The sequence below is a fragment of the Nicotiana sylvestris genome, chromosome 9, assembly GCF_000393655.2.
Source record: "Nicotiana sylvestris chromosome 9, ASM39365v2, whole genome shotgun sequence".
NCBI lineage: Eukaryota > Viridiplantae > Streptophyta > Magnoliopsida > Solanales > Solanaceae > Nicotiana > Nicotiana sylvestris.
In genome coordinates this window covers 162,450,594-162,468,859 of record NC_091065.1, presented here as the reverse complement: position 1 = coordinate 162,468,859, position 18,266 = coordinate 162,450,594, and positions in this window count along the sequence as shown.

Sequence of the window (18,266 nt, the reverse complement as noted above, 5' to 3'; positions counted from 1 at the left end):
TTTTTGACACTGGCCTCGCGTTTGTTCCTCGCTGACTATACCACTTGGATGTACTAGTCAGATCTTATCTTGCATAATTGGAAAGCTGATGGCATATTTTGAAGTCAATTCACACTTGTTTTGACCAGACAGACTCTATTGGGGAGTTTTTCTATGAAAGGAAAAAGATAAAAAGGGAACAGAATAAAAAGACAAAGGAAAAAATGACTCTTTAACAAAAGAAACTGCAGATACCGACTCTAATGGTCATGACATGCATATGTGGCCTATCCTCCGCTGTCAATCATCTTTCAGGGTCTTCAATTGGTAATTCCCCATCTGATTCTCAATCTTATTCGACTTGTAGTGCCCGAAGGGTTTTCACTATCAAGCCTCTCTCATTTTGGGTTTTTCTCTCAGCTTTCATCGCCTTATGGTGTCCGTGAAGATTTTCACCGATAAGACTCTCTCATTTGTATCACTTTCCAGCTGGGGATTTGGAGTGTTGCCGGTATGACTCTCTCTGCTGGAGATTAGAGTCCTTTCTGCTGTGGAACAGAATGTTATGTTCGCCGGTAAGACTCTCATTTGTCTGACTTGGCATCTTTTGCAGACTGATCAGAAGGTCTTTCTTTGGACTGTAATGTGAGTTTTGGATAGGCTAGAAAGAAAGGGTATTAAAGGATCAATAATGCATCGATTTTGGGTTATTAATTACAACCTTCGGAACTAGATTTATTTACAACAAACACAACCTTTGCCCCAGTTTCTTGCTTGGGGATATCTTAATTGATTGATTTTTTTTCAAAACTATGACCGAGCCGTGAAGCGCCTACGTATCCTCTTTGAGGAATCAGGTCAAACGTAGTTCCCAATTCCTCTGTTTTCATTTGACTTTTTTTTTGTTATCATTTTTCTCTTCTTCTTTTTTTTTTCGTTTTTTTTTTGATTTTTTTTTACCCTCCAGGCTCGTATTTCCTAGTCGTTGCTATTGATTTCGAACGAGGGGTATGAAAGAAAATAAATAAGGCTCAAAGGGGGTAACGAAAGATAAAGTGTTTAGATAGCAGAACAAAATGCCTTCGTCATTCCAGTCTTCAAAACATGCCAAGTGCAAACAACACAATTGATCATAGATTTATAGTCTCTTCCGATGGTGCTGGACTTGACAATTATGTTAAACACTTGCTTTTTCATTTGTCATTTCTAAAGCACCGTTGGGCGACACTCTCATTCTCATGAACGACCCTCATGCCAATTTGGCGAATCTTGCATTTAACGGTTTTCTTTAAGTTTTACTTGCCCCAGTTCCACATGACTCGGGCTTCAAATAATCTCAAACTGTTCTTATTTCCCTTAAATGCTTTGATCACCTCTCCAGGGTTTTATGATTAACTTTAAAAATTAGGCCCAAACTGTGTGTGCATGTCATGTCACGAGAATCGGCGCTGAACAAAAATGTTAAAAGGACTAAACAAAAGAAAACTGGAAATAAAAAGGACCGGATTTTGCATTAGATTACCGGTGAAATGGTTTGAATGACAAGACAAACAAAACAAACCAGAATAAAATCTTAACAAAGCCTCGACAAAACTTAAACAAACTGATATGACAAACTGGAAAGATAAGAAGGTTTGACACAAGACAATATTCGGATTACAACCCTAAGAATAATCCGGACAACAGAAATGACAACAAAATAAGCCACCAACAGCTTCTCTCTTGCTAACCAAGGAACGGAGCGTCCTCCCACTTTATCAAAATTGGCATCTTAGCCGCTAAGCTTTGCATCAGTATTGTCCAGACCATTTCCAACTTCGATATCATCATCCTTAGTCAACAATTCCCCAATAGGATTCGAGTGCTTTTGTTATTAGGCCTGATTCCCGCAAAGTGTGCTTCTGGGTCTTGTATTTCCGGCTTACCACAAACCAACCACCTTCTTTCTTTGTGATTCAAAACAAAACAGGTTAGAATGGACTCAGTCGGTCCCCATTATTAACAACATCTTTTTTCTTTTTTTTTTTTCATTTTCTTTTTCATTTTTTTTTTCGATTTTTTTTTCTTCATTATTTCTTTTCTCTTTTTTTTCGATTTTTTTTCTTCATTTTTTCTCATTTTTTTTGTTGTGGTCGAATCTTATGGAGATTGCCTACGTATCATGACCCCGCATGAATCAGACCGAGAGTAGTTCGTGACCAATAAAAGATAAACAATAATAAACTTTTTTTCAATTTTCATATTAAAACAAACTGGGTTTCAAAGGTTTGAAGATGACCTACAAACTCGAAAATCAAACAACCCACATATTCTAATCAAAAGATTTACAAACGGCCAGTTTCTTTCCCCGTTTGACAAATGCAACCAAACGGCTATTTTTGCAAATGTGGCCCCTTCCAAATCTCACATGAATTTTGAGGTCGGGGAGGATTATTTTGACACTTTACAAACTTGTCCATTCTTTTACGAAAATAACTTTTCGACAACTGAAAGATACTCTAAGGCTATTTCGGCAAGAACGGTTTAAGACGCGGCCGAAGCTGGCTCGGTTTATTATGACAAAATTCAAACGGTATTCACCTGACCGCCGACTCTTTGTTTTTTTTTGTTTTTTTTTTCTTTTCAAATTACAATAAAAACCTAGTGTTGCAAACACGGCCCTTCAGCACCTCGGGGACGAAGATTTATAGGGCTGTGTGGGTTAACTAGACCAAAAATCCTAAACATGACCCAAAAGGTGGCTGTTTATGCAAAGTCAGCCTTCCGACGTTCCTTTCGGGAACATTCGGCTATTTATGACAAAACAACATCACCTGACTTATTTATGACTCTTTTTATCGTTTTTCAAATTAGAAAACTCAATATTGCAAACTCGACCTTTCAACGTCTTGGGGACGAAAATTTTTAAGGCTTGTGGGTCAACTGGACCAAATCTTAAGAAATGACCCAAAGGTGGCTGTTTATGCAAAGTCAGCCTTCCGGCGTCCCTTTCGGGAACATTCGGCTATGTCTTGTCAAAACAGCGTCACCCGACTTCTTTATGACAAAATTAAAATTTGACATATTTTTTGGGCTATTTTTTAGCAAAAGGGAAGGCTGGACACCGTCCGACTTCTTTATGACAAAATTAAAATTTTGACACGTTTTTTATTTATTTATTGGTTTTTGGCTATTTAGCAAAAAAAAGGGGGTTGGACCCGATGAGGGTTGCCTACGTATCTCACATCCAGTGAGAATCAAACCCGCGTAGTTCGGGAAATTTTAACCGAACCATTTTAAAACAAGTCTCTTTTTGATTTTCGTTTTTCATTGCAAGACAAACCATTTTCCTTTTCTATTTTTGAAAACAAGACAAAATAACGACTCTTTTTTTTCATTTTCAACAAATATAAAACAACCTATTTTTCCAAACTAAAATAAAGACTCTTTTTCATTTTCTTTTTCAATAAATGACTTTCCAAAAATAAAAGACTTTTTTTTTTCCTATTTTTTTTTCATTTTCTAAAATAATCAATTAACGCCTTAACTGTTATTTCTCTTTTTGTTTTCTCTTTTCTCTTTTTTTTTCAACATTCCCGAGATTCAGAAACCGGTCAACATGCAGGTTCGAAACAAATATATGTACATAGCAAGTAGGATGCATCAGGATGGTCTTTTCATATCAGGTTGCTAGTCCTAGACGGACCCAACCCCTATGTTGAGTCTCCTAAGTCAAATGCAACGTGATGCAAATAAGCGTTCCTACTAGGGATCTGGCATGAAGTCACGTTATTCTATGTTCAAAACCTGGGTCGGTGTTTTAGACAGTGTACCCGAGCGGACAACTCGAGTCGAGGAGGGAGCAACTTTCCGGGAACCAAAAGGCCATCCGGCTTAGTAACTTATCCGAGCCTCTTTCTTATTTCAAGGTATGACACTAACAGAATAGGGAGTCTCAACCAGTAAGCACATCCCCGGAGGTGAAGAGAGAAGGGTTCGGTACAGTTTATATATACAGTCAAATAATATCAAAGCGGTAAAAGCACCATTTAGCACATTAGGCTCAAACATGTAAAAATCAGATAAAGCCAAATATAACAATTTATCTAAGCTCGAATTTCTAACCCTGAACCAGTGGTTCTGGGTTTAAATCCCCAGCAGAGTGCCAGAGCTGTCACACCTCCTTTTTCCGCCCCCGCGAGGGTACAAGGAGTTTTTCCAATTAAAGGACAATCGAAACGGGATTTGTTTGTTTATTTCAGAGTCACCACTTGGGAGATTTAGGGTGTCCCAAGTCACCAATTTAATCCCGAATCGAGGAAAAGAATGACTCTGTATTACAGTCTGCGAACCAGAAATCCGGATAAGGAATTCTGTTAATCCGGGAGAAGGTGTTAGGCATTCCCGAGTTCCGTGGTTCTAGCACGGTCGCTCAACTGTTATATTCGGCTTAATTATCTGATTTTATACAAATATGAACTTATGTGCAAATTTTATCTTTTTACCGCTTTCATAATTGTTATTATTATTTTTTACAAGAAGGTGAACATTGTTTAAAACATGTCTTTGGATTACGTCACATGAAATGCACCCGCAATCTGGAACACATTTTTATTCAATGTTTTGGGATTTGGATTTGGGTCGCATGAAATGCGCACCCGAGTTTAAGAAGATAACATTATTAAATACGCGCCTAAAGCGACTAGCGTATCATTATTTTGGGTAGGGCCGTGAAATTTGCTAAACGGCTCCTCCCGAATTCTAAGCAATTAAATGTACATTTATTGAGGGCCCCGCAATCTATACATTTTATTAAGCGAGGCTCATCTCATTTATTTTAAATGGACAAATCTTAAAGCGACTACATTTTTCTATTAAAATTAGTCTCTAAAATAAAGAAAGAAAATCCTAATTAATTACTAGCTTTTTTTATTATTTTAAGAAAACATGGCATGCTAATTGCTAGATTAATACAAATATTGATGAAAAAGGAATTTTACTCAAAATTTCAAAATTATAAATAAAATAAAAATTCGACAAATAATATCCAAAAGAATCAAATACAACTCAGCATTGTTATAAAAAAAATTATTGAGATTAATTATTCACAACCATTTGAAACTAGATTTAACCATAATTACTAAAGCTTATTAGAAAGTTTATTAGACTTAAACGTTCTTCTAATCTTGCTTGAACTCAAATCATGCCTAATTTACGAAATTTAATTTAAATTCATGCCTTAGCTAAATTTAGCTACTTATTCATGATTAACCTACTGTTGATAATCTTGAAACCTTCATAACTAGTGAATTAACCCGTTTTGCCAAACCGATTCATTAAAGACTAACTTATGTTATTTTTTCTTATTCCAATTATTATTCAGTAATACATGAAATAGCTTAAATACAATCAACAAAAGGAACAAAGAAAAAAGCGAAATTAAAACTTCAAAATTTCATTCTTCATATTTATTCATGCTTCCACATTATTAGCTTGCAATAGCTAGTATTACAGTCGTGTACCTGATATTGGAAGCAAAAAAAATGAAGATGAGAATCAGCAGCAGTAATAACAATACAGCACAACAACAACAACCCAGGAACAGATTTGAAAATCAAAATAAAATCCAGAAACACCGACAACAAACAACGGACAGAAACCAAGGGAATTTTCATGTTTGAAAGGCTAATTAATGTTTAACCCTTAATTTCTAAACCCGTATATCAGAATATTTGTCAGATGTGTACTACTCTCTCTTCTAATTTCCAACTCCTTTTTTTATTTCTCTGTTTGTGTTTTTCTGTTCTGTCTATCTGTTTTTTTTTTCAGATTCGTTCCTCTCCGTTATTCTCTCTTTCTGTCCCCCCAAAATCTGATTTCAAGACCTCTACTTATATCCCATCCCATAAATCTTTTAATCAATTAAAATCAACCCATTTTCTCTACCAAACTCATTATCTTCCCACTCATCCCCATTACATTAAATAAATATATCACACCACCCCATTATATTTTGTCCCCCATGCTTCACTAAACAAATACAAGATTCCTCCCCACTAAATTTTGTCTTGTCCCCCCTTTATATTAAACAACTATATCACAACCCACCCCATTACATTTTGTCCCCCATGCTTCATATAAAAAATTACAAAATGTACAATTCCTAAACTACCTCTCCGACCTTAATGAAATTACCAAACTAACCCTGAACGTACTGCAAATTACCAAACTACCCCATCAGCTATAACAAATCAATTAATCAAACTCAACCAAAATATAGTCAATATGACCAATTTCTACATAAATTCAAACAACAAATCTCATGAACATGATTTCTTCAACATTTCAACAACAAATCACATGAACATGATTGAACAACAAAGAACAACTAAAATTTGATTGAACAATATTTTTAGCAACAAACAACCTATTTTCAGATTCAACAATAATAACAACAAACAAGTATATTTAGATTTCTAAATTCAATAATATTGAACTTAAAATCAACTCTAACAACATTACAACCAACAATTCCTATATTAAACTTAAACAAGATTATGAGACAAATTCAAGAAATAATCATAAATGATAAACAAGAAATCAAACTATACAAATTTCGGATTCAAGATCAACCAAATAAAGTATGAACACGAATGAATCCATATTTTAAAACAACAAACATGACGGATTAAATGACTCAAACAACATTAATAATTTCTGGAAAATATATAACACATGAAACAAATTGAAGAAATAATTAATTAAATTTAAATTTGAATCTAACAAACATTAAACTAACAAATATTTACCTAAACAATAATACAAACATGAAATAAACATGAAAAACAACTAATTAAACTTCCATTTGAAATCTGAAAATTAATTTAACAAAACATATGAACATGAACAAAACCATGAATCAAATATCTACCGATTTTAGATTCGAGAAATATCAAAACGAAATACAGACAAAAATAAACTCAAAAACTACTAACCGGACTGAAACGATGAATGTATGGACTGACTCGACAAACCTCGACCAAACCTCGAATTTAAGAAGTTGACTGAAGAAGCTGGGGTGCGATTTATGTGAAGAAGCTGAAAGCAAGAAGAAGCAGCGCGGCTGGGTTCGTTTGGACGATAAAACAGTAACAAAACGAGACAGTAGCGTCGACGGGGTGGTAAGGTTCGCTTGAAGCTGAAAGCAGAAGAAGCAGCTACGGCAATAGCTGCCTGAACAGCAGCAGCAACGACTGGACGCGAGGAGGAGGAAGGTGGTCGACGCAGCAAGCAGAAAGCTCGACCTTGAAGCAGCGTCAATGGCGGGAAGGCAGTGCCGCCATGGACGACGATGGAAAAGCTCAGAGACGACGGAGCAACAGCAGTGACGCTGCTGGAGCAGGCTGAAGAAGATGAAGCAGTAGCAACACACAAAACATGGCATCCATGGCGATGGGTTTTCCTTCCATTTTGGCCGAGGGTTTTCCGGCGAAGCAGCGGCGAAGCAGACGTGGATGGTGGTGACGTTGGTTGTTCTGAGTAGACGAAGAAGAAGGTAAGGGCAGCCATGGTTGTGTGCTTGGAGCTTTGGAGGAGAAGTGAAGAAGAAGAGAGGGGATGGGGGCGGGTGAGTTAGTGTTAGGGTTTTTGTCTTGTTTTTCTTTTTTCTTTGTTTTGTGTTAGGAAAAAATGAAGAAGGGTGTTGGGTAAATGGGTTAGTGGGGCGGACCGGGTCGACCCGGTTTGAAGTGGACTGGGTCGTTTGGGAAGATTGAGCCATTTTTTGGGCCTGTGGCTTGAAATCGAAGAAGAGGCCCAATTCTGACTTTCTTTATATTTTTGCTCGTTTGTCTTCTTTTATTTTTTCTAAAACTAAATTATAAAAATACTTAACTTATTATTAAGAACTAAATTAAGTTATAAAAGCGCAAATTAACTCTAAATAACAATTAACGCACAATTAAGTAATAATTAAGCATAAAATTGTATATTTGGACATTAAATGCTAAAAATGCAAACGATGCCTATTTTTGTAATTTTTATTTTTTTGTAAAACAAACTTAGTTACTAACAATTGTATAATTAAATCCTACATGCGAAATGCGACATATTTTTGTATTTTTAATAATTTAACAAATAAACATGCATAGACAAACATACAAATAGTTACACAAAATATCACAAAATATCACAAAAATTGCACACCAAGAAAAATTATTTTATTTTTGAATTTTTTGGGAGTAATTCTCATATAGGGCAAAAATCACGTGCTTACAATGGACTGTCTCGAATTGGAGAAAGATACACTTTGGGAGTAGTTGACTTTGATTGAACGCTAGCTTCAAAGTGTAAAAGAGGAAAGCCTGGCTCGAAGCCGCAAAATCGAGGAGCTCGAAGCTAAATCTACCGCTGAGATCGCAAAGGCCAAATCTGATGCAGAGGCATTTGTGTCTTCGTACCGAGCTGACGCCGAAGTTGCTAACACTCGGGCAAAAGGAGATCTCTGCTACGGCCAAAGTTAAGTTATCATGTGCTCTTGACCACGCCAGGCGGCTGTCCCAGAGAGAAACCCTCGTGGAGGTGCACACTCGTGGTTTCGACCTCTCAGCTGATATTGAAAAAGTAAGGAATTTGGAGGAAGAAGCTGCCACTTTGCTCTCAGATGACGAGGATTCGGCTAGTGGCTCCGAGAGCGGAGGATATGAAGATGATGTCTCCGAGAAGGAGGTTCCCGAAGACGTGGCTCCCGAATATGCAACTCCCCAGGATGTGGCCTTGAAGTAGATTTAGGTTACTTTATTTTGTTTTTGTGTTTTTGTGCAAGGTCCCCTCGTGGGCATTGTAAATATATTTTGTAAACATCCTCTATAAATTTAAAGAACCTCTTTGCTTCATCTTCGATTTGTGTTGTATTAAGTTTCGTCTTGAAAATTTTGATTGTATAACTCTAACGATCAGTCAGAATATTGGCTTGGACTCAAAACATAATAAACCCTTAGGTTTTTTATTGATCAATATAATACTTCTTAAGGCTTTGTTAGTCCTCGAGCTAAGCTTAAATTAATTTGATGCGAGCTCGGGATATCGGGACTTTTGAGTCCGAGTTGGGTGAGAGCAAGGTCTCGAACCCTATATATTTTGGTTCTTAGGCTCTTTTAGTTCGCCCTTGGGCTCTTTTTGTATGGGACCTTAGGCTCTTTTAGGTTGGCCTTTAGGCTCTTTAAATTGGGCCAATTCGGCCTCTAAGACGACTATAATTTTTCCCTTTTTCGGATAAAGACTTAGTGAAAGTTTATTTATGCCTTAGCATGTATTTTTGTATCTGTTGGTTTTTTAAAGATTCGGCGGATCGAAACCTTTTTTTTAATTTGTTTGTATAAATATATTTGAATATCTCTTGAGGTTTTTTTGAAGGCTGATGTTATCGAAGCCTTTAAATTGTTCGAGGGCTGATTTTATCGAAGCCCTTTATCATTTACTTTTGCCGAGGGTAGCCTGATTTAACCAGTTTTTTCAAAGTGTTTGAAAGCCTATAATTTATGGCGGAAGTCAAACGTCTCCGAGCCGCATTATTTCGGCCATAGCCTTTATATAACCGTAGTCTTTATATGACCGTAGTCTTTAATGTGGTCGTAGCCTTCGGTTATGCCTCTTGGACTTGTTTCCCGACAACTTTTTGAACTTGTTCGAAAGGTTAGTCCCCGAGTGTTACGGCCTTGGCCTTTATATCGAGGGGATGCCTCTTTGAGGTCTTATGAGTTCGAGTTTTTGATGACTCAGATGTGTTGACTGTCGATGACAGCCCCCGATTATTCAGGGTATATTTGCGTTCCGGCCCTTGGGCCGTTTCTTGTAGAATTATAAGTGTAGAGCTCGTATAATAGTAGACTTCTTTTGAGACACAAAGTGTTTTGGTATAGAAAGAATGCTTCTTTGAATAATTGATACATGCGTACATGTTCTGCCGTCGGGGCTCGACTATTCTATATGGGCATGGTTCATCTGACCGTTTGGTCCGTTACAAAGTTCTCCTATCAAGGCCCTCTTTGGCATGAAGTATTTTCCTCAAAAATATAACCTCCGAGGGTCATGCTCCCCCCCCCCCAGTATTCGAGGTTGATTGAAAAGAAGCCTTGGATACTATTGAGTTCTCTTTAGGTATCACATAGTTGTTGCCTCATTAAAAACCTCGCCGGTAAAACCCATTTGGGATAATATTCGATCTAAGGGAAAAAGAGTGCAACACATACTTTAAAACCTAAGGCCTTCGTGTAAAAAGGTGCCTTCGATACCTTCAATCGAAAACCTGCAATGGGTTAGTTTTAAATTCAAATGTACAAAAAGAGAAAATCATACCTTAGCAATAGTATCGTTTGAGTAATAATATGTTCTAATTGTTTGGCAGTTGTTCACCTTCCATTGTGCTAAGTTTATAAGATCCTTTACCGACAACTCCGAGGACTCGATACAATCCTTCCCAATTCGGGTCTAGTTTCCCTTTGTTCGGGTCTCGAGTGTTGAGGGTGACGTTCCGTAGAATTAAGTCCCCGACTCCGAAGTGTCGAAGGTTGGTCCTTCTATTGTAGTATCTCTCGATTCTCTGCTTCTGCGCGGCCATACTAACAAGTACTGCCTCTCGTTTTTCATCTAATAGCTCGAGGCTAGTGTTCATAGCCTCGTGATTTGACTCCTCCTATGCATGTCGAAACCTGACGCTGGGTTCTCCGACCTCGACAGGGATAAGGGCTTCGGAGCCATATAATAAAGAAAATGGGTTGGCCCCTGTGCTAAACTTCGATGTTGTCCGATACGCCCAAAGGACCTCGGGTAGAACTTCTCTCCATTTCCCCTTTGCATCATCCAACCTTTTCTTTAGTTTTTGAATGATAGTTTTGTTTGTTGACTCGGCCTGACCATTTCTAGTTGGGTGGTATGGTGTTGATAAGATCCTCTTTATTTTGGGTGGTATGGTCTGTGCCTAAGTCCGTGTTTAGAGCAATGTGTGAACTAACATCAACTGCTTCTATATTTGGCACTTCCCCAGGGTTTATTGGTGGTACACTAACCCCTATATTGTTGTTTTCACCAAGACCTTCGTCGTCATGAACATGTGCGTTTTGTGAGCTAGACATGTTTCAGTCTGAGAATCAAAAATTCTTGACAAGAAAAAGTGTAAAAATAACGTGTGTTATGAGAATCAGTAATGAAATAATCACTATTATCTTTATCCCCACGGTGGGCGCCGAACTGTTTACTTCGAAAATACGAGTAACAATTAAATTTGATTTGTGATTTTAAAAATACGTGATTTAGTTCAATACCAATTAATAATCAAGAAATATGAAGTATAGATGAAGGAAATAAGCAAGACCAAACCAGTAGATAAGTTAGTAGACAGTAGCGACCTCGAGCTTAGTGACCTCGAGGTGAACCAAGAACAATAAAGATAAATTACGATTCTGATGAACAATGAACGAAAAAGTAAGATAGTATATTCTTTGCCAATGATTAGATGATGTTTACAAATGATTGGGGTCCCCTGTATATAGGAGGTGAGCCCTAAATAAGGTACATTTTCATTTACAGTAAAGAATCTTATTGGGACAACTGTATATAACTACCTAGTACGTATTTGTACTAATTCGTACAAATCTATTCCAGAATTAACGTGGCGAGAATCTTGTCCTTTTGTAACAAACTCACAATGGCTCTATCTCGGAGTCGGTCATAATTGGCTCCGATGTTCCTCGCGTACTCCGATCTCTGGCATAGCATTCGGTCTTCGAGCTCGAATCTGGTCCGTCGAGCTCGAACTCGACCTTACCCGAACTCGGTCTTACATCAACACCTTGAGCCCGGGGAATCGGGCATACTTGGTTTCGACAGTATACACCTGACTTTTACCGAACCCTTATATAGAATGCTAGCTCTGCCCCTAATTTCAGACTGAACTTTGAGATGGAGACTTCTCCAGCTGAGATTGAAAGTGACGATTTCATTTAATTTTGTTAGGGTTCACTTCAATGTTGTGTTTTTCTTCTTCTTCTTTATTTCAACAACTTGGAATTTTATTTCTCAAGGCTTCTTTCTTCTTGTCCTATTCATCTTGGTCGCCAGTGACCTTATGGACCACTTTGAGCAATTTTATGCCGGCAGCGCAGATTTTGACATAGATCGTGCGTCTTTAATTTCTTGTTCGATAAATTGCACTTCTGTAACTTATGTGTGATTTCTTCGTCCCGCCAAAGTAAAGTCAACATGATATACTCTCTATGCTCAATTTCACGTAACACACTTTCTTTAAGGTCTACTTATAAAATAAATAAAAAAAACCGTTTTTTTTTGGAAGCTTATTTAATTGATCTTAATATTCACATTTTTACCTTCGTGACATGACTTGTGGGATTACTTGATACAAAAGTTCATTCTCTTATAAAGAATTTAAAAGATATGTAGCACTATGACTCATTTAAAAGAACAATTTTAGTAATTATAAATATTTAGTTACAGGTCAAAAGTTTTCTTTAATTCCTCAAACTCCATATTTTGTCGAACTCCTTAACATAAAATGGAATGAGTTTGCAAAATCCTTTTTTGCGTTTTACAAACTCCGTTTGCTTGAGTCGTGTAAGCATTTAAATTTTATTAGATTTAAACCAATAAATTTACTTGGACTATATTTCAAATTTAAGATATGTTAGTCCAAAGAAATATTATTGGCTAATATAATTGGATTAAGTATTTAAGTTCAATAAATACAGATTTAATAAATAGTCCAAATGCATTGGGCTAGCCCATTTGGTTGGGCTATAAATGGTGAGCTCACTTCATTAGGTATCATCTTCCTAGAGGCCCAGTTTGGTGCCACGTGTGATGATGTGGCACGCCAAGTCAAATGGAAGAGCCAATAGGATCATGCCATGTGTAAAATGATAAGACATGCCAAGTCAAATTAAAAAGCCAGTGAAATCGCACCATATGTGCAAGTGACATGTTCTGGCCAATCAAATGTGGCCTTGTCACACTTCAATCTGATTGGTCGAAAATAATTTGTTCTCATCACAACTCTTCTCTTCCACAACTATAAATAGGGGTCTTCATAACTCAGAAAAGACACCAAAAAATTATAACAGGAATCAAGAGAGAGCTCGTGGATCTAACGCTGCAGATTTCTCTAAAAGCTACAAATATTTAAGTGCTCTAAGGATTAAAAAATCAAGACGAAGATTCAAGAACAAGCTGCAAGCCCTTGGATTAAAAATACGTCAAGATCAAGATCAGACCTCAAGCACTTGGTTTAAAATAAAAAAAATTCAAGATTAAGCTCGGAGACTCTTTTATTTACTATTGGAAAGAAGAATCAGAGGATTCATAGAGATTGTAACACTCATATTATTTAAAATAAAATATTACGATTGTTGCAATATTTTTTGGTCTCGATTTGATTCCTGACACAATTTTATTATCTACAAATTCTGGAATGCCTAGTGGGATCACTTACGCCCTTCATCTCTTTCTCCTGCAAATCAAAAACCAAAAGTTTTAAAATCACTTGTTGTGATGGTCGAGTACTTCAAGTCTTGTCTTCATGTTTCGGCAAGCCTATACCTCGACAAACCTTGAAGTAGGGGGTATTTGTAGACATCGAAATTTCAATGGATCAAGCCTATATAAAATTTGGGCTAAATCTAAATTCAAAGCACTACTCTTGAAATTCTACGAGTCTATTAGAGTTGCTTGGAGGCTACTCTATCAAAATCCTAACTTTGAGGCAACTCTACCCTAAGCCTAGGTCACTCATATAAAAAGGGTTATATTTAAAAAGTATCTCAAAAATAGGGATCATTTCGAATATCCTATAAACTCACGAAATACTCACAAAGAGACCAAGATATGGCCGGATAATTCTTGATAATCAAATACTTTGAGAAATACGAAGATAAAGAAGAATCAAAGGGAAATAGAATTGTACTCACAATTGATTGATAAAATTACTTTATTCTTTTGTGAATGCAGTTATTTCGTCGCAAACAAATTGGCATGCTCAGTAGGATCAATTCTTCTCTTCATCCCTTTCTCTCGTAAAACGAGGTGTGCAAATTCTAAAACCAGTTGGGGGCAATGTCTCTTGTTCCTTGTTCGTCAAAGTTTAGCACACATTGTTAACACAAGATCGAAGTTGCACTTCAAGTTTCGTCTTCAAATTTCGGTAAGCCTATACTCCGAAAAATCTTGAAGTAGGGGGCATTTGTAGACATTGAAAATTTGTCAAATTCGTGCCTAAAAAAGTTTTGGATGAGCCCATTAGGAGTACTTGGTGGTCATTCTACCGGAACCCTAATTCATGCCTATAAATAAGGCAATATATATCATTCAAAAAGGATCTCAACAATTCCATGAACTCCCGAAATATGCACAAAGATATCAAATATACGATTTTCGAAATTCCGTAAAACTCTTGGAATATTCATTAAGAGATCAAAGACATGTCAAATATGTCTGTCTCAAAGTTCTCAAGGAGAAGCATATCATCCTACATTCGAGAAATATGCCAGTAAGGTCTTCGAATTACGGATAAAAAACCGGAGAAAAGAATCAAGGGATAAAAAAGGTTCTAACCCGTAATATTTATCGATAAAATCTCTTTTTTCTTTATAGTTGTTTGTGATTGTAATTTTGTTTTTCTGCCAAAATTTATTGCAACATATCACTTTTGCGAGAAAGGAAATTTAGTTTTGAGTTTTCTAAGATTTGAAAAAGTGATTTTGGAAATATTAAAAAATTGCAACTATTTTCTTTTAAAAACAGTTCAAAAGTTAGAAAATAACAGGGGAAAAGCCCATCCACACTTATTTAGTACGGGCTCACAGACCGGACTAATCATATCAGTCGAGCTGAGCTGCTTCCCGAGGGGAGGCATGATGGGTGTCTCCCTAGGTGGGCCTATCAAATTCAATTTCGGCTCATGTAGAGTATTAGCTGCCCAATTGCTAACTGAACTGCACTAGGATTAGTACAATCAAGGCCTAGTAGAAGATTTAAGGCCCAGAACCTGCCTTACATATTGTAAAAATAGCACGGGCTAGCCAGTTTTCGTACTGGTCATTCAAAAATAGTCAGTTTTTGCTAAGTCATTGAAAAAGGTTACTATTTTGCTGCAACACGGAAAGTTCCAGCATAATATACTGGAGATCGGTGCACCTGTGTATGAACTTCCAGCATATTATGCTGGAACTCCAACACGCGGAAAGTTCCAGTATCGATGCTCCAATCTCCAGTATATTATGCTAGACCGGTATATTATACTGAAACTCCAGTATATTATACTGGAGTATTTTTCCAGATTTTGAACAGTATTTTTATTCAGATTTATTTTTATATAAAAAATGACTAAATTTCGATTACTTTCGAAAGTGAAGCTATTTTTGAAATTCCACTTGTAAATCTTGTTATTTTTGAATTCTCCCTTACATATTCTCTTGTACCACGTTCATATAACTTCCGTAGCTTCTAGAAAGAACGAAACTCATGATATTACAAAAGCTAAGGGAGCGAATGATATTAGTACTATTCTTCATTGGAGGAAGAAGAATATGACAGCAAATTCCATGACCATGATGCATCTAAAGCTAACCAAATTTAAATGGATTTAAATGAGAAGTATGTATTTGCATTCAAATGTACACATATAAATTAATACCAATAACTACTTTTGCTGAGTGGATTTTATTGGATATGGAAAGAACTATGAAAAAGCCTTTAGAGGCAACAATTGTGGTTGGAGTAGACTTGAGCAATAGCGCTTGACTGTCAATATATGTGTGCGCGTTCGAGTGCAGACGCATGATTATATATGTGTGTATTTGTACTAAGTATGTGTATCCAATCAATAGTCGGATGTTGGTGTTATGGCTTACTGATATTGCTTTTTTCTCAATTTTTCTTGAGTCAAGGTTATATCGGAAACAGTTTTTCTACCTTCTAAAGGTAGGGGTAAAGTTGCATGCATTCTGATTACTACCTTCATTAGACCTCACTCGTGTGATTACACTGAATTTGTAGTTGTTATTGTTGTTTCAAAAAGTTGTAGTGAAAAGAACATTAGATCTCGTTATAGAAAAAACTGAATGGCGTCCGGTAATATTTCTAACTTGAAAAGTGCCAAAAACTCAAGATTTACTTAAGCCAAAGGTTATGGGTGGCTATTACTTCTATAATTAAGTGTATGTAGGATTTTTGTCAATCTTCAATGACAGTTTCAGGTTTTCAAATATATATCCTGTTGTCGCCGAAGCTTCAATGAAGAAAATGTTACACTATAATATGCTTTGTTGTGGTTGTGGATAAGGACGCCAACAAGAAAAGATAAAGGGTATTAAAGAAACTTTATTGTTTATTTTAAAAAAAAAAAGATGTTTAAGATTCGGAAGAAGAAAGTAAATATATCACAGATGCATGATGTGATAAAGAAAAGCATTTCTACTTTGACACCAAATCACTGAGTGATATTGATATCAAGGAAAGTTGGTGTGGTTTACTATAACACTTCTGCTCTATTATAGTGTGATGAAATCACATTGATAGATGTGGTAAACAAAATCAATGTACAAAAATTTCGTCGTCTTATCGTATAACTGTCGCACGAATAACAGGATAGTCGTCTTGGGAGGGATTCCAAATGACCGTACTGAAAAATTCTACAATATACTCCGTAACCGTAATGCAACAGTGATTATTGATTCAGTAGAGTCTATTCAACAGTTCAAGTCAAATTTTGGGAATCATGTGTCAATATGCCTACTGATTAATGTAATTAATACGTTTTGTTTCCGGAATAGAGGGCTGAGGAGGTTGTGAATCTCACATAATTTTGGCAATTATTTTTTACCGTATCTTTATGGATTTTTGAGTTTAAGTTCTATGTATTAATGACGTTAAAATTATTTATAAAATTATTAAAAATAATTACACATAACTTTATTTAATAGTATTAGTTAATAACCTAGAACAAATGGTAAATAATAGTATGATATAACAAGTTAAATTATCTTCTAAACAGTGAAAGAATCCTAATTCATTCCGTTTCATCCACATCTACTTAAGGAGACCAAAAACAATTTTTAAGTATGTATAGTACTTGAGGTCTTATAATTACCAGTTGGAACGGTGTTATTGGAGTTCATGGCAAATGTAATGTCATGGCCTGCTTTCCAGACATGCCCCATGACCTCTTGGCCGCGCCCCATGGCGGCCTAGCAAGCCTCACAATGCCTAGCGCCATGGTCGGCCCCGTGGTCTTGGCTGTGCCAAGTGACAAGCGCGCATGCGCCTCTGTCGCCCCACCGATGCCTCTCGCCAGCGCCCAAGGGCTGGCCAATGACAACAGCGTCGCGCGCCCTGATAATGCCGCGCGCGCAGATCCTGATGCCTCGCCAGCGCCCAGCTGCAGGCCCATTCCAGCAGCGCCTCGCGCACAGACCCTGATGCCAAGCACCAGCGCCCAGCCTCAGGCCAGCACATCAAGTGTCGCGCGCGCCCACAACAACGCGCGTGCAGACCCTGACCCGCAAGACAAACTTGCTGCCATCGGACTTAGTTTTACCTTGTAATAATCTAAGTCCTTTTCATTGTAATCATAGACTAGTTTTCATCATTTTCATTTCAGTGTGCTTCTACAGCTTTATTAGGGCTTGTCATGTAATGTTGGTTTATTTTTTTTAAGCATTATTAAGGGGGACCAAACAATCAAACATTTTCAAGCAAGCATTTTCTGGTATCTCTCCCCCTCGACACTGCATCATTGTAATCATCATTTTCAGTCATCAATAAAATCATCATCATCATTCAAAACCCAATTCTCTCTCAGCTTCCGCAATTGCTCATAACATTGGTTTTCCCGCACGGCACTGACAATCTAGTCTAGCGTGCGGAGGGGACCTTATTGGCGGACAGCAACCGCACTGACATCGGTTGCTTAGCCTTTCGTTGCCCTTCCAAAGAACATCAGGAAGGCGTTGCGTAACAGTTGGTATTAGAGCCTAGACTCGACATCGGATGAGGGAACACATTTTCCATCATCACCATTTCTGACCATGGTGAATCATGGGGAGCGTCTAGCATCCCTAGAAGAGACGGTTGACCGATTACGACCCATCGTGGATACGGTGCCTGATCAAAACAATAACCTAGTGCAAAGATTGGACGACCTGGACCGCCGAATGCGGCATGCGGAAAATGACATTGCAAACATCAGTCGTGACTCCGACGAGGACCGACAAACGACAGCCATTGAAACTGCCAATATTCAT